The following is a 14788-nucleotide window of genomic DNA, read 5'->3' as shown; positions in this document are numbered from 1 at the left end:
TATATATATATATATATATATGTATGTATGTATGTATGTATGTATGTATGTATGTATGTATGTATTGATCTTGTGGTCTTAAACATATCATGTTAAAGTTAAATTTAAAAAATGGTCCATAAAAAGAATCTTAAAAAAATTAAAACATTCTTTCTTTTTTTTTTTGCTAAAAAGCTTAAGATAATTTTATTATTACTAAAAAATTAGGTCCTTCAATTTTGGAGTGTAAGACATATGTCTCATCATTAAAGGCACTGAGTCACCCTCGGAACAAACCCTAATTAAAACAACAATAACAAGAAATATACTCTAATGATGGGTGTATCTAAATTCATTGTGTAATGGTGGTGGTAGCAACAAAATTAAGTTATTTCAAACTTGTTTCCCTTAAGATTGTAGTTTTTCAAATAATTACACTATTAAGAAAAAGTAAACTATTTGTAAAATTCTAATTATCTTATCTTGAGAAAACATAGATTAAAGGCATATGGACTTATGGCTTAGTCTTGAATAATGAATATCAGCTTGTTCAACTATCAATATTTTTTTTTATTTATAGGAATCTAATTTCTAATTCAAGTCTTGCTGGTTTTAGGTTTGATTATGGGGTTGGATATGAATATTTGAATTAACAAAATAATACCATTTCTCATGATTTTGGTGTTCTTATTAATAGCTTATACATAAATTAAAATTTCAGGATGTATTTTTTATTATGTTTCACCAAAATATTGAAATTAAGTGTGTAGTTTACTAAATTAATATTTTATGCTTCTTGTAGAACAAATGTTTGGGGTCATATATGACAAAAGAGGTTAATTGTAATACTAGTATTAGTTGTACCAGAGTTAAATTTACGGTAAAACATTGTACTAAAATTTCATACAAACTATTTTTATATATACTACCAAATGACACCTTTAGTGCTAAAGGAAGTGCTATGTATTATCTATTCATTTATAATGTTACAACAAACACATGTCATTCCTATAGTATTTTGATGTAAGCACTCAATACTATAAATTTCTAGTACAACAAGTATAACATCAAGAGTTGTAGATTAAAGAAATCAACGCAAATGTCAGCTACAAATAATTTCTTTAGCATTTTTTAAACATGGAAAAAGGTTAAATTTGCCTCCTATTATGCACCTTTTCTTTTAATCTTGGATTTGAGACATGTTTGTTTGTTGTTCGTGTAGCGGGTACTTTGACCTTACCTATCGTACTTTTGTTTATTTTCTACAGATTGTCATGCCTCCGGATAAACAAGGACTTAGTTTACCTTAACCTGATTGACTTAGCAACCTTAACATTCATTTAAACGATGACATTCTAAGTAGGTTGTCTTTTCGAGATGTTTTTAGCGTTAGTACACTTTCGAAGGACTTGCAATATATTTGCTGGAGAATTCCACATGTGAAGTTTGATGAAACAGTGTGGAAAACACCCGAGGACTTGACGTCCCCTACCATTGGATTTGTTCCAATTATTGATAGTTTCCTCAGGTATCATAGAGGAATAATATTGAAGGTCACCCTCAATATTATTAGTCTAATAGTGTGTCCTGATGTTGATCGTTTGATTTTTTCCCTCGACACTGATCATCTTCAACATTTTGTCCTTAAACTTCCATTTACTTATCCTCCATACAGGTTGCCTAACTTCTTTTTTAATTGTACAGCATTGAGGCATTTGTATCTCAAGGAATGTGAAGTACAGCTTCCATGTTTCTTTAAGGGATTTAATAAGTTGATTAGGCTAATATTGAAATCTGTCACGTTATCTTATGATACGTTTGAAAGTTTGATCTCTAATTGCCCGTTGCTTGAGGATTTGGTGCTGAAAGACATAGACAATCCGTACTTCATGAGTATTAATGCTCCGAAGCTAAGGTCATTTGTCTTTCGTGGCGATATACAATTGATACATCTTGAAAATGTCCCTGGTCTTTTTAATGTTCTGTATGCGCCTAGAGAATTAGTTCTAGAGGACGAAGATGATCTTGTCATTATTTTTGCGTCTATTTGTAATGACCCGTTAGACTATTTTGAGTACTAGTCCACTTTCTTTCAAAAAGGATCCTTTCCGTAAAAAAAAAAAAGACTATTGAATAAGATTTGAGAAATGAGTGTATAAACGTTCAACTCGAGTTTTATGATAATTTTTTTTTTGTGTATGATTTTGATTTTGGCAATGAGTATGACTGATTTTTTTTGTGAAAGATATGATAATTTCGATGGAGAGGCGATCTATGATTATCTAAGCTACGTAAATTCATAAAAATCTTCAAGGTATGAGCTACTGTTGATAGATAAAGGGATTGGGTTATACAGTTGGATTCAAAATTCAAATTTTCATTGTGAGTTTAGGTTTTCGATAGTGTGTTTTGTGAAGGTATGAATTGCTAACATAAGATACCATCGATCGCATTAAGTATGAAGCATTTGGAAGGATTTAACAATAATTTGAGTATTAATTTTTTTTTTGTTATACCTAAGGGAATTTTCACGTTATGTTTTGCTTTGGAGGATAAGGGGAAAAACATATCATGGGTTGTTTGTTAAAGCATAAGATTTGTAAGCGAGTCAACCAAAGAAACAAGAGTTGATGCATTGAAGAGTTCAAGATACTTAAAATTTTGTGTCATAAGAAGAATTTAAGAGAAACAAAGGAATAAGACATCTCATATATAATTTTGGTTTGAAGTTGAAGGATGTAGGAATTTTCATATATAATATCTAATATGACTATGGATGTGAACTTGTTCGGTATAGACTTACTATGAATTATCAGCAATTTTTATGAATATAGGGTTTTGATTTGGGTGAAAAACAGTGAGGGTATAAGATTATGTGCTCTTATGTGGAGCTAAATTGTTTCAAATTATGATAGGTAACTTATTTATGTCAAACGGTGTGGACCTACAGTTTTATATACTTAATGAGGACTTCTGGAGAGATCAAAATTACTTTGTTGATGGGACGTTACATAGGCATTTGATAGTGAGTAGAGGTTATGATCTTAAGGTATTCGAATTATTGGTGTGACAAAGAATTTCTTAAGTATTGGTATGAGGTATATGATGATTTTGAATATTAGTGAAAATTAGATAATCAAAAATTTCGTGGAATTGACATTTAATGTGATTCAATGATTGTATCTCGATGGTAAAGTACATTTATATATGAAATTAATGCTATTAGTCTTAAGTGTGAATTGTATTTTTCATGAAATGCTTAAATAGAAAGAGAGGGAGCAATAGTTTGAAAATTTTGGAGGCGATAATGTGTTTGTTAAGAAGAGCTTAATAGTAGTGACAATTTGAGAATAAGGTAAATAGCTGGTGTGACTATAAAGTTCTGTTAGTATTAAGAGTATTCACCTTAGTGAAGTACTTTAAAGAGAATTTATGGTTTGATAAATATAAGTATGTGAGCAATTATAATAGAGTCTAAATTGGTGATTGTGGGTAGCTAGAATTTTTTTTTTAAGAGATATAGTCATATGAATGCAAATATTTGATATGGACATTATGAAAGAAGTGTTTAGTTTNATTTGTAAGCGAGTCAACCAAAGAAACAAGAGTTGATGCATTGAAGAGTTCAAGATACTTAAAATTTTGTGTCATAAGAAGAATTTAAGAGAAACAAAGGAATAAGACATCTCATATATAATTTTGGTTTGAAGTTGAAGGATGTAGGAATTTTCATATATAATATCTAATATGACTATGGATGTGAACTTGTTCGGTATAGACTTACTATGAATTATCAGCAATTTTTATGAATATAGGGTTTTGATTTGGGTGAAAAACAGTGAGGGTATNATTACAATTGTCTAAGATGTTGTTTGAGGTTCTGTTCTCTTAGGTGTATCACTAGCTATGTGGTTACTTGATCTTGTTGTTCTTTGGGTTAGATAAGTTTGATTCTCCCTTGATTAGTATCTGATGTCCAAAAGGTCAGATTTTCATAAATTAAATTCGTGGAAATGTTGTGTTGTGAAAAGAAGATATTGATAAGATATGTGATGGTTTGTGCATTACGAGTGTGTGGTGGTTGGTTCAAGTTCACTTCTCGTTGTAGTCGCTAGATATTCAAGATGTTATCTTGATTACGTAAGAAAAGATTTGTCTTGACGATTGTGTTATTGTCCAAAGTGTTTCCATTTGAATTAGATGGGTTAGTGTGTGGTAGGACAATTGTTCCTGATTTGTAGATCTTCCAAATTTGATTTGAAAGTTTAGTTCTTGATAGTTGATCATGAGATATGGTCTTAAGAATGAGTTTACATAGAGAGTAAAACATTAACACTGTAAATTACACCTCGGGTTTTTTTTTTTTGTAATGTTTTCTTCTTTCTCGTCTTTATGTTCGAGGACGAACATAGTTTTTAGTGGTGGATAATGTAATGACCCGTTAGACTATTTTGAGTACTAGTCCACTTTCTTTCATAAAGGATCCTTTCCGTAAAAAAAATAAAAAATTCTATGGAAACTTTAAATTACTTGTTCAACTATAGTTAATTAATTAGAGAGTAAATTTTAATTATTTTTTTTTTAGTAATTCGTTAATGGGCCAAGTCTAATTATTTAATACCTAAACTACTTGACTTATTTATTAAAATTAATTAGCGAGGTTAATATTTTTTTTATCACAATGTGATGAGACGAAAAGAGGAATAGTAAGTTAACAGGAAGCTGCCGATAGAAGACCTAATGTTATGGTGGTGGAAAAAAATAATCCTTCAGGTACAAAAATAACAAATTCATCCGTATTTCATATTATATTAGTATATAAGTCCTATTTTCGTTAATTCATGTGATTAATTACTATTTTTATTATTGTGTGTGAGGCTTCAATTGGTATGGTGTATTAATTACCGGCAAATTTAGCTTTTTAAATAGAAAACAGAGGCTAAATATTAATGGCTGCCAACATAAGTTTGAATTGAGAATTTTAAAGTCAAAAATTGAGGCTAATAATAAAATAATAATTGGCTCATCATTGCTACATAATATTGAATTGGTGTTATGCAGAGTATAACTTACGGGTGAGGATTTGTTTCCTCTGCTTCAGCGGGTTCCACCACTGGTTCATAACCAGTGGTTTTATATTTATTAGTTCTTATTTTATTATCATATTATGATTCAAGTATTGATATATTAAAATAAGTAATTAAATATCGAGTGTATTATATTATGTGAAAGTTATTAGGGTTGTAGTATTTGAAGAAATTATGACTTAAACCTACGCTTGAATTTGAGGAAAATGAGAACTGAAATATTAATTGGCATCCAAATTAAGAACGTGATTATATGTTTGAGTAATTTTCTAGGTCTAAGATAGACATATAGTAATATGGGTGTGGTTAGTTTTGAATCTTATTGTGATTATTATGTGAATAGATTGCATTGTTATGGAAGCTTAACGAAAAGGGAAGACTCAAGTCCTGGAGTGAATTCTTGATTTATTAAGGCAAGTGGATTTCTAAACTCTTGTTAAGTGTATGGAATGCGTGTATTTCCTTGTGGTATATGTTTGTGAGTAACGGGATTTGGTGATGGGTTGGCTTGTCCACCTTGATTAATTTTAATGATGAAAACAAAGGGTAATAAAAGGCAATGTGAATAATTGGTTGTGTGTGATGTGTTGATAATGGAGAATGGTTTGCAAGGCTTTTTGAATCATTATTGTTGTGAATTGTGCAATGTTATGAAAATGGTGATATCCTCTTATTTGTGTGAACATGTCATTTGCATTATTTTGAGACATGATGGTGAAAAGTGTTATGTGCATTGAGAAAGAATGAGAACTTAAAGAGGATGTACCATTTCGAGGGACGTATCGCGCGCCGCGATGGATACTATATTTCGAGGGACGTATCGCGCGCCGCGATGGTTACTATTATCGAGGGTCGTGTCGTGCGCCGCGACAGATGCATGGACAGATATGTCCCCCATGGGTCCCGGACTGAGAGACATCGGGTGTGTATCACTAGGTCAGACATGCATCATTATACTTGACATTGCATTCCATTGCATTGCACATACTTATCATTAGTGAACTTGATATCGTGTTTTGCTGATCTTCTTATTGCCTTTCTGCGGAACTTGTGATTGATTAATATTGAGCTTGTTATTGCGGATATATAATTTGTTGAAGTATTCTTGTTGAGGATATGTAATTTGTTGAAGTGTTGTTGTTGAGGATATGTAATTTGTCTAAGTGTTGTTGTTGAGCTACGTGCTATGTAAACTGTGAGCTGTTAGGTTGGGTTGATTTTAATGCAGGTTGTAGTTGTGGAGGTTTGGTTGGGGGTGGTAGGAGTACCCGTATTTTATCCCCTTAGCTTGTGTTTAGACGTTTTACTTGCTGGGTACCGTGTGGTTTGGTACTCAACCCTTGCTACTACAAATTTTTTTGTAGGTTACTAGCCCGGACTTTGTGATATTTCCCTTCTCCTTGTCCGAGGTTTCTTGGAGATTTGTCAGGTAGCTGTTTCCATCGCAGCAGACTTTCTTCTCCTTAATTATGATCTTGTTCTATTCTAGAAACAAGTTCATTTGAGACTTGAGTTTTTCTTTTGAATCAATTGTAATACTTTAGAGGCTTGTACACGTGACTACCAGGTTTTGGGGTACTTTTAAGTAACTTATAAATTTTCCGCATTTTATTGTAATTTTAGGCTGACTTGTCTTGGTGGGATAAGACGAGTGCCATCACGCCCATTTTTGGGTCGTGACACTATTCCTGCTCTCGAGTGTTTTAGCTGGGATCTTTTTGAGGTAATGTTCCTTCATTTTACTTAATGGTAATGCATTTTCATTTGTACTTTTTTTTTGGAATTTCAGTCATCCTGATTTTTGTCATTTTATTCGTAGGTCGATAATGGATCAACTAAAGTTATACCAACAAGGCTTCCATCAGTTCTTAACTGTCTAAAATGCCTATTCATGTCTTGAATTACTCTTGGAGAGTTTTTTGAGCTTTCGTTTGCTCTTTGCATAATACGGAGCTCTCCAAATTTGGAAGAAATTGAAATTAAGGTTGTCACTAATGTTTATTTTTCTCTCTATCTTTTCCATGTTTTTATATTTGTATGTAATGACTTGATGGTTTTTTTCTTGATTTTTCTTTGGAATGTATCCTTAGTGATGGAGATTATTTCGAATGTGTGCCCCAGGAGGTTGTTGATGAGATTCCTGCAAGATTTTCGGATATCACATTTAATCATCTAAGAATAGTTAAGTTTTATTATGTACTTTTAGAAGAGGTTGAAATGCAGCTTATCAAGGTTTTATTGGCAAAGTCTCCAGCACTGGTGAAAATGGTAATCAAGCCTCGTCAAATGGAAACTAACATATCTCTCAACGTACTCGCGGAGATAACAATGTTTCAACGGGCATCATCTAAAGTACAAGTCGTCTATCTTGTTGATTAGTATCGTTATCACAATCCATCTTAATCTTTTGCTAAAATATTTTGGAAGTAAAAATAGAAACGAGTGTTTGGTTGATGGAGTAGCAAGGCTGTGTTTTGCTTTGCTTTAAGGTACTATACAGATTTTTTCTCCTTGGAAACATAGAATTGTGAACGTGGATGAATGTTTTGAATACTCTGTTGGGGAACAGAGATGATTTTACATTTCATGCTTGTTATTGATTTAATACTTTGGTTGTTTATTTTGAAATTGTGTTGTGTGTTGCAGAACTAACAAAGATTTTGCATGACATTCTTGTTATTGATTAATCTCTGAAATAAGACATGGCTGTGGAAGTTGGAACCGTCACGGGCTAATTCAGTTAGAAAATGAAAAACACATGATGATTTACATATAAAACTTGCAAAAGGAAAAAGAAAATGAAACTTTAAATGTGTCTTAATTATCTTTTCCTTAATTTTTTCTTCTACTATATATAATCTCTTTACTTTAATATTTTTGATGCATCTTAAATAAGATATATTACATACTTTAACATGTAAGATGACCGTATGATATACAAAATATTTAAACGAGAAAATGTATATTACTTGGGAGTTAATATATATACTCTTAGAATCATTAAGAAAAACGAAAAAAGAAGTTTTAGTTGTTAAATACGAAATCAAATTTGCTCTTTATTTCAGATGGGGCACAAAGGTCGATTTGATTTAATTTTTAATTAGAGAAAATCTAAACGAACTATTTCATTTTATTAGTTCTAAAAACTAAATCAAATCATATAAAGTTGGATTTTTCAGTTTCGACTTTAGTTTATTTTTTTGATTCATTTTTTTTTATAATTACACGGTGATTGAAAAAGAGATTAACTATATTTTCAAAATAAAAAATACTTTCAACATTCGTTACAAAATAAATTTTTAACTTCTAAACCGAAACTATAATAGTATAATTTAACTTTCATCCTAATACAAAATAAAATAATTTCAAAAGCTTGTCTCTTCAGTTTCTTCCAAAACCTCCATTTGAGAAGAAAGAGAGCATAGTGCTTCATATTCATCCTCTCTCAAGTTCTTCTTCTTCTCTGTTAACACAAACTCTCTGCGTTTATGGTTATTCTATAGAATTTTGACATAAAGATTGCATTTTTATTTTTTTGGGTATGCTTTAATATGATGAAATTGAAGTGGGGTTTGCTTAAAAATTGATGGGGTTAATGTTTTTCAAGGACATGGTGTGTTGGTAGGTGTAGGTCTATCATGGATGTGTTTCAACAGTGGCGGAATTAGGATTTTCATTAGGTTGAAATAGGAATAATAAGTTTCTAAGTTTTGGATAACTAAAACAACACTTATTTTACTTGGATTTGATACAATTGAGCTGTTGGTCTTTCGAAAACAATCTCTTTTTCAGTACACAAGTAAACTAGGTAGTGTGTACTCTAACCGGACAGTTTCAAGATTCCTTACATATTGTGTTCTTGTTTATTTTCTGCAGATTCTTGTTGTAGTAGTCATTTGATGTTATGCTTCCACATGGGAAAAAACAACTATTACCTCCGCGATGTACTTAGAAACCTTCCTGATAATGTAATTGATGACATTCTAACGAGGTTGCCTTTACGAAATGTTGTGAGGACAAGCATCTTATCAATGAAATGGAATATAATTGGCATAGACTTCCACAACTGAAATTTGATCAAACACTTTGGAAAACAACTGAGGACTTGATATCACTTGATATATTTCCTCTCTAGGAATGGCATTCAACATCTTGTCCTTAAACCTCCGTTTAGGATATGCCATATGAATTGCCTTCTGCATATTTTACATGTTCACAATTGAGCTATCTGTTTCTCAAGGACTGTCAAATACGTCCTCATCCGGTCTTTGAGGGATTTGATTAGTTAATTATCTTAGCTCTAATTGAAGTCAATATTTCTTCTGAATTTCTTTGAAGTATAATCTCACGTTGCCCGTTGCTTGAGCAGTTAGTGCTGCATCAGACGCTATTACAAATCACATTGAAATTAGTGCTCCCAAGCTGAGGTCAATTATCTTCACTGGCAATATAATGTTTTTACATTTAAAGAATGTCCCTCTTCATTCCAAAGTTTCATACGAGCCTACAGAATTTTCGGTAGAGGTAGAACATGATGTTGACATGATTTTTGAGTCTATTCCTGCTCTCGAGAATCTCTGCTGGAGTGACGAATATGTTCAAGTAATATAGCTTCATAACTTGCATTTTCATAACATTGAGTCATCCTAATTTTTTACATTTTCTTCCTAGGACGTGTATATTGGACCGGCTCCCTCATGTTCTTTTCTATCTTAAACGACTTCACATATCTTGCATAAATCTAGGAGTATTCTTTGGTCTTTCATTTTCTCTTTGCTTGATAAGAATCTCTCCAAATTTAGAAGAATTGAAATCGAGGTTGTTAATGATGTTTACTTTTCTCTCTCTTTTTCGTATGTATTTGACTTTCTTATGATCTTAAATTTTAAATTAAGGCTGATGATTTTTCTTAATCTCTCTTAGAACTATTTTGAACATGTGCGTCGGGAGGCTGTTGATGATATTCCTGAAACTTTCTCGGATATGACATTTAATCACCTGAGGGCAGTAAAGATTTATGATATAACAGTAGTAGCAGCTGAAATGCCGCTTATCAAGGTTTTATTGGACAAGTCTCCAACACTGGTCAGAATGATAACCAAGCCCTGTGAAACGGAAGATAAAAAATCTTTCAAAGTACTCGCTGAGGTAACAAAATTTCAGCGTACATCATCTAAAGCAGAAGTTGTGTATAGTGTAGATTAGAATCCATAATACGACCCTGTTTGATCTTAACTAGACTTTAAGCAGATCATAATATTTAGCTAAAATATTTGAAATCGTAAAAAGAATGTTGATACAGCAGTAAGGCTGTTATTTTGCATTTGCCACTGTGAAGACCATCAGTTTGTGAACATAGGTGAATCTGGATGGATGTTTTTGATTAATCTATTTCAATGTCTGTTCTTTGAATGATCTATGGGATGACTCTTTGGTTGGTTATTGATATTTTTAATATATTCATTGTGTTCCTCATGGTCATTGTGCATTGTTTTTTATTTGATATGATCATGACATGAGTTGAGCGTAAATAGAATAGTGAGGATTCATATAGTCGATTTCAACTAGTTGTTTTATGAGAGTCGACGACGTTGTTCACACATTGTTCTGAATAGTTAGAAAAAATGAAATACGATCAAATCTCTTTATCTTAATGGTTAGTAAACAATACCCCTTTTGAATGGAAAAGATAATCCCTTTCAACAACATTTTTCAATGAGAATTATGATACAATATACATTATAAGCTGAAATTGAATTTCAACAATATTATTCTTACAAGCTCAATGTTACAATTCCACATCCCAAAAAAATTATTACTAAATACAGGAAAAGGAAAAAAAAAGGGGGTGGGCGAGGGGATGGGGTCAGTTGTTCATAAATCAGTTTTTTTCCTATATACAGTCAGAACATATCCCATTCCTTTATGCAGCTTCCATATAATCATATATATACAAGCTCAATCGAACCCTACCGCAGACAAAAAGTCTGGTAGATAAGTGGAGAGGAGTAAAGGGGCGGGTCTATAAACCACTGAGTTATGAATCGTGCACTATTGACCCTCGAGGACTTCTTGGTTATAAAAAAAAGAACAAAAAAAACAAGCCCAATAACATACAACAATATTACTTGAGCATTTTATCTTAGATGCCCTTTTTTTTGTTTCATCTAATTGACTATCTTTAATAATCTAAAGCAGAAGTTGTGTATCTTGTTGATTAGTATCGTTATCACAATCCTTCTTAATCTTTAGTTAAAATGTTTTGGAAGTACAAACAGAAACGAGACCTTTGGTTGATGGAGTAGTAAGGCTGTGTTTTTCCTTTTCTTTAAGGTACTAAAAAGATTTTATCTGTTTGGAAACATAGAATTGTGAATGTTTTGAATACTCTGTTTGGTAACAGAGATGTTTTTTACATTCATGCTTGTTCTTAAATGATGTATGATTTGAGACATTGGTTGTTTATTTCAAAGTTATGTTGTGTGTTGAATTCTCTTAGGGAGCTTGAAACAGTGAGTGGAAACTTACTTTTTGGCCAGTAGGAATTTCTTTCCTGTTTATGGATTAGTCCAAGTTAGATCGAGAAGTATTTATGTCGGACATGATTCGTCCTCTTCTGTGAAGAAGAAACTCGAAGAAGCATCATTCAATTTGGGGTTCTTGTGTTGATGTATATTTTGGAGCATCATAATCGAAATATTTATGTATAAGAGATACAGAAGATACCAAGAGATATCATTTGTTCAGTATTATAGACGCAAAAATTTGTACATTTTAACTATTTTTATGCAAGGGCAATCTTGAAGGAGCAAAGGTATATTCATTTGAATTGTCTTGACAACAAATTTATATGATATATATGAGATATTTTTTGGTGTTTATATATAAATTTTAAATTCCTCAGTATAAATGTCTTTTTACATTGTAAGGCGTTTAAATTTCACTTAATAATTACCATTTTTTAGCAAACCATGAAAAAGTTAGAGGTTTTATAATAGTATGAATTTTTTATACATATTCATAAAATATTTTTATCAATAACGTTATTGTGTACTAAAATATTTTAAAGAAGTAATAAAATAATTAAACTTAGCAAAAATTGAGTTGAGTTGTGTCTGACTCATTATCTACCGAGTTTTGGCTCAATTCATATTGATCCAATCAAATTCAGTTCGGATTGGATCGTGACCCGTTTGTTGTCTTGACCCATTATGATTGACCTAAAATTGATCCAATTTGCTCAATTACCGTCCCTAACAATGCCTAAGATTAAAATAGAAGAAAAATCAATGAAACAAATGCACTTAAACAAGAAAAACTAATTAAAAACTACCAAGAAATCCCTAATGTTATAACCAAATTGTAGATAGTCATGTGTATTTACCATTTTTCTATGAAATAAAAAGATAAGCTATAAATAGTAAATATTATTAGCATACACTACAAATATTACTAATATGATAATTACATATTATAAATAAGTTGTACCATATAAGTTTTATTTTATTTTAATAATTAAACTAGGTAAATTACCCGTGCTTCGCACGGGATTGGACATTTTATTGAACTTAGATATGATTATTCGGTAATATGACCTACAGTAAAGATTAAGTTTCATGGAAAATAAGGAATGAAAAAGGTTGATTAGAAGTTTAATTAATGCATTTCAATTCGATTCCTCTATAGCAAAAAAAAACTACAATAGTGACAGAAATAAAAGTTTTGTTTACTAAAAGACCAAATGTAATAAATTCAACCATTTCAACAACGTTATGAGTTGTGGAATTAGAGGTGCAAGAGTAGTAACGTGACATTGAAATCGAAATCAATTTTCTTTGTTTATACGAAGACACCTGTAGAAAGGGACAAAAGAGAAGATCAATTTTCAATCATCTTCTGTGTAACTTTTAACAAAGTTAAAAGAAAAATGTCACCAAAATAGCAAAAAGAGTTGTCATACTTACATGAATCACTACGACTTATAGTAAAGATTAAGCTCCATGAAATAGGAGGATGAAAACTTTTAGAAATGAAACAAACTTCATAGGAAGCTTAATCAATGTAATTGAATTCAANATAGATTCACCATTTCATTAGATTACATGTTGCGCAACAAAAATAATAACATTTTCCGTGAAATCCTATAAATTGGTCCTTTTATGATCATTAGGGTTACTACCTCCACTGATTCAATCACAAAAGTTACAGTAGCGTAAGACAGGGCAAAGGGACATTGATTTCGTTTTCTGCCTCAAATATGCTCGTTCAAAATCCTGGTATGTATATATATTAATTTCTTTATTAGCATAAATGTTTATGCTTTTACATATCGTATCAAAGCTTGGAACTTTAACTAATGATTTTCACTGAAGAAGTAACTTTATCTTGTTATCACAGGCGAACCCACATTCATATGTGTGGGCGCATATACATCAATATCTTTCTCTGACAAAAAAAAAAGATATAACTAACAGCGCACTCTTAATGAGTGTAGAGCTATCCTTGTGCTAGAGAAATTACCCACAAAACTAGGGTTTGAATCTCGCTTAAGCCCTTATTTCTTTTTAAGTTTATTGCTGCACATGAAGCCTTCAATTTTTAAGCACATTTTTGCTTGTCATAGACACAGATTTTTATATTCTATTATGACATAAGATTTTAGACAACCACTATAAAGATTGAAGAAAGAAAAATGTGTTAGAATAGGCATTTAATAAACTACAACAATATTTTTTTTATAGATTTAATACATCATGTTAGGAATCTAACTAAAAGAAAGAGAATGATTCTTATTTAGTCCTAGCACCCATGAATTCCAAAAAGAAATAGTTATGGAAAAATATAATCATGTTTTTAAGTATTAAATCTTTTTCAGGTGGCATAGAGAGTGTTGAAAGCAAATGACAAGTAAAAAATATGAAGGAAAGAAAATTAATCAGTATTCAACATATGTCCTTTCTTAATTGATCATTTTAACATTAGTTAGTATAGAAATCTCACAAAAGTATGTATGTATTGATGATTATAATGTTGAGTTACAAATTTCTTACATAGGAGAAGAGTCCTATTCAAGTTATACTAGGAGTCCTACTAGTAATTTATGAGTAGTAATTTATTACAAGTGAAATACCTTACCCTAATCAACTCCTACAATGTTCAGTTTCTTAATCGTACAAAACTAAGGATTTAGTAGTGTAATCCTAGTATGTATCTAACTCTAACTCGTCAGCCTGCTTCAATGGACTTGTTCCTTCGACGTGTTCCATCAGTCGTCAAGCTTTCTTCAGTACTTCCCCTTAAGCTAGTGAGTAGAGAAATTGTAACTCCTAGCTTGCTGCAAAAACAAGAAAAAACCTATTTTGTTAAGGCTTTGGTATGAATATCAGCTAGCTGATCCTTAGACATTACAAATTGAGTAAGATGTTTTCCCCTGCCCCTTTCTCACGAACAAAATGATAGTCCAGTTCAACATGTTTGGTTCTAGCATGCATAACTGGATTAATCGTCATGTACACTACACTCATATTATATTAATACAATGTAGGAACATATCGAACGAACACTCCAAGGTCATGAAGATGATATAAATTCCAAGTCATTTCTGCGGCAGTGGAGGCTGGTACTCCATAATCAGCTTCAGCGCTAGATCGAGCTACTGTGCTCTGTTTCTTTGAGGTCTAAGAATACAATTTGCACCTATGTAAATACTAAAACCTTTAGTT

At 31.6% G+C, this 14788-nt stretch overlaps 1 pseudogene; it reads left to right on the top strand.

Moving 5' to 3' along the window:
• The first annotated feature begins 1116 nt into the window (after nt 1-1116).
• Nucleotides 1117-10271, top strand: LOC107016773 (annotated as a pseudogene).
• Nucleotides 10272-14788: the final 4517 nt, after the last annotated feature.

The sequence above is a fragment of the Solanum pennellii genome, chromosome 4 (assembly GCF_001406875.1).
Source record: "Solanum pennellii chromosome 4, SPENNV200".
Classification (NCBI taxonomy): Eukaryota; Viridiplantae; Streptophyta; class Magnoliopsida; order Solanales; family Solanaceae; genus Solanum; species Solanum pennellii.
This window is presented reverse-complemented; position numbering and strand designations above follow the sequence as displayed.